Here is a 7,214-nt window from a genome sequence, read left to right on the forward strand (position 1 = left end):
AGGTCAAGGACTGCAGTTTGTATTTTTCAGTTAACATCTTGTCTTTCTTTCTGGAACTACTAGGTTATCTTTATTTTGCAAAAGTTGGTCCATTTCACTTGAAACTTCACTTTGAAGATGTTACATTTGGAGGGAGCTCTGGAGGCTTAGTGGCAAGAAGCTGTGCTACAATCCTTAAGGTGCGTGGTTTGAATCCACCAGATTCTCCACTGGAGAAGGAGGGGCAATCTCCTCCTGTGCCACTCAGATCTGATTTGATGGTACACAACAAGAAAAAAAAAGAAAAAATAATTAAAAGAATGTTGAAGATGTTACTTTTGAAACTAGAGGTTTTGAAATAGAATTTCTGAAGCATAAAGAACTATGAATGGTATAATAAAATCAATATAAGTAACACTCAACATTCAAAATAAAAATAGGCCAGAAAAAAATTGAAGCCTTATCAGATCAAGATTTGCATTTGCTTATTAGTTTATTTCCTGAGTAGATCACCTTAGAAGTCATGTTGTATTCTTCCATTTAGGTTATGGGATTTTCAGTTGTCATCATTTTTGGTCATCTTAGCCAACAGTGGGGATTATGACCTTTATCCATTATTACATATCGACCCCAACCTGATGATTCTTTTATTCTTTGTTGCCCTCTTATTAGAAATTCTTTTGTCTTGTTTAGCATTAAATTCCCCTAAGCTAGTCTTTAAACTTATAATGGTAAAGAAATGTGTTGCCATCCAGAGGCACACAGTGCCAATTCACCAACTGTTCCATGAGGAAAGATTAGCAATAAATTCCCATACAATTTACAGAGAGCCTGCTGAAGAGTTAGCTATGAGTCGGTAGCGACGTGACAGCATATAACTACATCATATATGTATATGTATGTACATATGTATATACACACATGTATATATGTACATACGTGTGTGTGTGTGTGTGTATACTGGGCCTATCGGCAGCACTATGATAGATGGAGAATAGATTGAGATTGTTAACAACTTCAGCTTGATTCCATAATCAGTACTCTCAACACCAGCAGTCGGGAAATCAAAAGATGAATATAATGTGTAGAGTCACTCAAATTGTTACCTTGATAGGGTCCCACTGACCTGCTTGGGTTCCCACATGATGTGTCCTTCCCTACAGTAAGATCTTTACCTGAACTCTTCTCTGTCTTATTAAAAATGCTGGTTGTCTTTTAAAGCTCAGCTCAAGAACCACGGTCTCTAAGATATCATCCTGGATTTACTCAACCTAAAATCTCTTCCTTTGCACAGTAAGTCATATTTTATTCTTCTTATTTGATACACAGTCATTCATTCATCCATCCATTCACAGTCACAGTCATTGCATTACGTTCATTGTTCATATTCATGATTTACATTGTCTATCAGATTTAAAATACCTTGGAAGTAAGTACATATGCCGTTCGAATTTAAAGGAAATATATTTATGACCATCAGATATAAAATAGGTTTGACAGTAAAATAAATGGATAAATTCTTCTACATACTTGAAAAATTATGTTTTAAAAGACCTCTATGAAATATTAGTCACTTTTTACCACGTGTTGATGAAGTTGCTTCCACTAGAGGGCACTCTTTACCATGTAAAGGTTCCCTTACTTCCTGACTGAAAAAGAGCATTTTTACGAAATGTTTTATAAGCCGAATTGGTGTAAAACAAAGAAACAACTAATATTACTTTATAAGAATATTCCAAGATTTTTTTTAAAAAACCTCTACCAAATAATATATGTTACCTAAAGTAACACTGTTATTGTTGTGTTGGGACTGACTCATAGCAGACCCTCAGCAGGTTTTCAGAGGCAGGCAGTCGCACACAGGAGGAGATTGTCCATCCTTGTCGCACTGGTGTGCTTTCGGGATTGCAGCGCAGCTTCTTGCCACTAGGCCACCAGAGTGTCCTAGAGTAAAACTAATATATAGAATTCACCAACACAGTTCAAAGCTATGGCTGTTTAATGCTGAGATGGTGAGTATCATTATTGAGGAAGGAGCTTGGCTCAACTGCCTCTTTAATAACTCTCTGCAAAACAAATGCTGATATTAGTTAACTTTTTTCCGTTTTTTGTCAAATCAGAGAGCCCCTTCAGATTTCTTTTGACTAGGGAAAAGTTCGGTTCTGACTCGACGGTACACATAACAAAAGCAGCAGGGAAAAGTTAATAATATAGGTCTCTTATGAAAGCAAAGTGGCATATAGTGAACTTTTGAAAAGTGCTGGAGACCTGTTGCTGATATGTGCCATCGAGTTGCCTGTGATTCATAGCAGTCCTATGTACAACAGCTCTGAACCCTGCTCTACTCTGAGCCAATCTCATGGACCCTAACATACCTGCTCCCATTACTCCAGTTACTGTGTCAATCCAATTCATGCAGGATCTTCCTCTCCTGTACTGTCCTTCCACCCTTGCAAGCATGATGGCCTCCAAAGACTGGTTCCATGTGCCCAAAATATGTGAGATGGAGCTTCAAAATCTTTGCCTCCAAGGAAGTACTTTGTTTCACCCTTTCCAAGACAGACCTGTTTGTTCTTTTGGCAATCCATGGTATGCTCAATACTTTTCTCTAGAACTACTACTGAAAAGCATCAATTCTTCTGTCATCCTTAGTCGTTGTTCAGCTCTCTGATGCATGGCAAGTAATTGCAAAGAACATGCATGGAAACATGTATTGGTCAGTTATATTTGTTGTTGTTGTTGTTATGTGCCATTGAGTAACTTGTGACTCATAGCGACCCTATGTACAAGAGCCCTAAACCCTGCTCTATCCTGTGCCAACCTTATTGTCTCTGACACACCTACTCCCATTACCCCAGTCACTGAATCGATCCATCTCCTCAAAGGTCTTCCTCTCTTGCGCTGTCCCTTCACCCTCCCAAACATGATGTCCCTCTCCAAGGACTGGTCCCTCCTTGCAACATGCCCAAAGTATGTCAAGACAAAGCTTCAGAATCCTTGCCTCCAAGGAGCAGCCCAATTTCATCCTCTCCAGGACAAACCTGTTTGTTCTCCTAGCAGTCCATGGTATGTATATTCAACACTCTTCTCTAGCACCACAGCTCAAAGGCATCAATTCTCTTTCTGTCTTTCGTAGTCACTGTCCAGCTCTCTGATGCACAGCACACAATTGTGAAGATTATGACCCAGATCAGGGGCATCTTAGTCTCCAGCCTGGTGTCGTTGCGCTTTTTTTTTTTTTAATTTCATTACTCTTAAGTACTCTGGAGAGGTCCCTGACAGCTGACTTACCCAATGCAATTTATCTCTTGATTTCCTGGCTGCTGGTACCAAGACTGTTGATTGTGGAACCAAGCAAACTAAAACTGTTAGCAATCTCAATCTCTTCACCCTCCATAATGATGCTGTCAGTTGGCCCAGTGGTGAGAATCTTTGTTTTCTTGATGTTGTACTTCAATCCATATTGAAGGCTGCAGTCCTTGACCTTCTGCAGCAAGTGCTTCAGGTCCTCCTCAGTTTCAGCAAGCAGGGTTGTATCATATGCGTAACGCAGACTGTTGATGACTCTTCCACCAATCCTGATGCCATATTCCCCCTCGTACAGCCCCACGATCCTGGATTTAGGAGACAAAAGATAAGAGACTTCATCAGATAAAATGTCAAAGCAATGGAAAAACAAATATTAGGGTATACTTACAGCACATCTCCTGGGACATGTCTTGGTCTCAGCACTGTCTACTCAAATGTGATTTTACTAGTTATATCTACTAACCTCATATTCAATATTTTGCATTTACAGAAGAAGTCAAAACTACTATTTTCCACATGAATGAGCTACATCTGATAGTAATGAATGCTGAGGTTGTAAGAGAAGAATAATGTTGGCTGTGATGGTTAAGGTTATGTGTCAACATGGGTGGGCCATGATTCTCAGTGGTTTGACAGGAAATTATGTAAAGGAGGTCTGGTAGTGCAGTGGGTTAGGTATTGCCAGTGGTTTGTATCCACCAGCTGCTCTGTGGGAGATAAAGGAGGCTGTCTGCTCCCATAAGTATTTACATCCTTGGAAAATATATGTGGCAGTTCTACTCTGTTATAGGGTCATTATAAGTCAATATTGACTCAATGCCAGTAGCTAGGTAATTTAATGATGTAGTTATACTCCATTTTCACATAATATCAATCTTCACTTAATGACTTAATTTTTGAAACCTAACCTGAACTTTATGCAAAGGCATTTGACTGTGTGGATCACAAAAAACTGTGGCTAGCTCTGAGAAGAACGGGAATCACAGAATGCTTAATTGTGCTTATGTGATACCTATACTTGGACCAGAAGGCAGTCAGAACAGAGCAAGGAAACACTGTATGGTTCGCATTGAGAAGGATGTACACCAGTGATGGGTCCTATATCCATACCTTTTCAATCTATATGCAGAACAGATCATCTGGGAGGTGGGGCTGTATGAGGAGAAATGTGGCATCAGGATTAGAGGTAGACTCATTAACAATCTGTGTTATGCAGATTGATACAACCCTACTTGCTGAAACTGAGGAGGACCTGACACGCTTGCTGTAGAGGGTCAATGACTGCAGCCTTCAATATGGATTGAAACTCAACATCAAGAAGACAAAGATTCTCACCACTGGGTTGATCGGCAGCATCCTGATAGATGATAAATTGATTGAGATTGTTAACAGCTTCAGTTTTCTTGGCTCTACAATCAACACTCTTGGCACTAGCAGCCAGGAAATTAAAAGACGAATTGCATTGGGAGAGTCTGCTGTCAGAGACCTCTCCAAAGTACTGAAGAGCAACGATGTCAGTCTGGAGACTAAGGTGCACCTGATTCATGATGTGGTCTTTGCAATTACTTGCTATGCATCAGAAAGCTGGACAGTGACTAGGGATGATAGAAGGAGCATTGATGTCTTTGAGCTGTGGTGCTGGAGAAGAGTATTGAATATATCATGGACTGCTAAGAGAACAAACAGGATACTGAAACTCCATCTGATATACTTTGAGCATGCTGCAAGGCAGGACCAGCCCTTGGAGAGGGACGTCATTTTTGGGAGGCTGGAGGGACAGCACAAGAGAGGAAGACCCTGATTAAGATGGATTGATTTAGTGACTGGGGTAATGGGGATAGGTGTTTCAGAGACAGTAAGATTGGCACAGGATAGAGCAGAGTTCAGTGCTGTTTGTACATAGGGTCGATATGAGTCACAAGGGACTTGACAGTACATAACAGCAACAACACCAACCTGAACTCTGTGTGGAGGAGTGTGGCATCAGGATTGGAGGGAGACTCATCAATAACCTGCATTATGCAGATAACACAGCCTTGTTTGCAGAAACTGAGGAGGATTTGAAGCACTTGTGGCAGAAGATCAAGAAATGCAGCCTTCAGTATGGATTGCGTCTCAATATCTGGAAAACAAAGTTTTGGCAGTTCCTCCACATGGCAGTGCCCTGCTACCACCAATCACCATGGAGCATCTGACTACTGCCATTACCCAGTTCTCACTGGACCTATTCAGTGATCTGAGTAAGGAGAATCCCACGGAAAATATCTTTTCTTCCTTCAGCATCTCCTGTGGGCTGGCCATGGTCCTTGCCGGAGCCAAGGATAGCAACGCAACGCAGTTGTCTAAGGCATTTAATTTTTATATGGTTGATGAGGTTCATTCAAAATTTCAGCACCTGCATGCTGACATCAGCAAACGTGATGCCTCCTACATCCTGAAACTTGATAACAGGTTATATGGAGAGAAGACATATCGCCTCCTCCCTGATTTCTTAGCATCAACTCAGAAAAACTACGGGGCTAACTTGGCCAATGTTGATTTCCAGCATGCCTCTGAGGAGGCAAGGAAGGAGATAAACCAGTGGGTTAAAGACCAGATAGAAGGGGAAATTCCAGAACTGTTTCAGGTGTGATTAATAGTATGACTAAGCTTGTTCTAGTGAATGCCATCTGTTTCAAGGGGAACTGGGAGGTAAAATTTCAGAAAGAGGCCACACCTGAGGCCCCATTCAGGCTGAAAAGGAAAGACACAAAAATGGTGAAAATGATGTATCAGAAAAAGAAATTTCAGGGTGCTCTGGTGGCCTAGTGGCAAGAAGCTGCACTGCAATCCCAGAGGTACGTGGTTCTAATCCACCAGATGCTCTGCTGGAGAAGGAGGGGCAACCTCCTCCTGTACCAGTCAGATCTGATTTTATGGTGGTTGTTGTTGTTAAGTGCTGTCGAGTTGTAGGCAACTCAGAGCGACCCTATGAAGGAAAGTCCTCAACACTTGTGTGACTTTCATCCTCTCTCCAGGTTCATAGCGTTTCCGGAGATAAACTATTACAGAAGTGGATGCTACTTCTGCTGGTACACATACAGAAAATAAAATTTAAAAAAAAGAAATAAAAGAAAAATAAATTTCCATCTTGCTATATCCAGGAACTGAAGTGCCGTGTATTAGAACTGCCCTACCGAGGCGATAACCTCAGTATGGTCATCCTGCTGCCAGATGAAATTGAAGATAAATCCAGAGGTCTGTAAAAGATTGAGGACAGTTGACTTTGGAAAAATTGAATGAGTGGATCAAACCTGAGAATCTGGAGGTCATTGATGTCAACCTCAACTTGCCTAGGTTTAATCTTTAACAGAACTACAACCTCAATTCTCACCTGGCCCACCTGGGTGTGTAGGATATCTTTAATAATAGTAGTAAGGCTGATCAGAAACAGAGATATTATTTTATCAAAAATTATTCATAAAGCTTTTGTAGAAGTGAATGAGGAGGGTACAGAGGCTGCAGCCGACACAGGAGCTATAGCAACCTTCTGCATGCTAATGCCAGAGGAACTTTCAGTGCCAACCATCCATTCCTTTTCTTTATCCGACACAAGCCCTCAAGGAGCATCCTGGTTTTTGGCTGAGTTACTTCTCCTTAGAGATTGTGGAAACACAAGATCAGGCCTGGAGCCTTAATACCTGAGCTTTTAAAGGTAGCAAGTATTTTTATCAAGAAAATTATTCCCCAGAAACATATTTTTATAAGTGCAAGGCTTATACTGAATACTGCTATGTGTTTCCCTTTTAACAAGGAAAAATCTCAGTGATTTTTATGTTTTAATTCATTCAGTAAAAAATAAATAGAAATGAGCCAGATTCTTTATGGACAACCATGAGAAGGCATGATGGTGTGATAGTTTCTTTTATGGACAGAATTTAGAGAGA

The 7,214-nt window shown here is 40.7% G+C and overlaps 1 pseudogene; it reads left to right on the forward strand.

Moving 5' to 3' along the window:
- Positions 1-5,470: 5,470 nt before the first annotated feature.
- LOC102860005 lies at positions 5,471-6,913 on the forward strand (annotated as a pseudogene).
- The last annotated feature ends 301 nt before the right edge of the window (positions 6,914-7,214 follow it).

Source organism: Elephantulus edwardii, unplaced genomic scaffold (genome assembly GCF_000299155.1).
Source record: "Elephantulus edwardii isolate Elephantulus edwardi_28Jun2011 unplaced genomic scaffold, EleEdw1.0 scaffold00131, whole genome shotgun sequence".
Classification (NCBI taxonomy): Eukaryota; Metazoa; Chordata; class Mammalia; order Macroscelidea; family Macroscelididae; genus Elephantulus; species Elephantulus edwardii.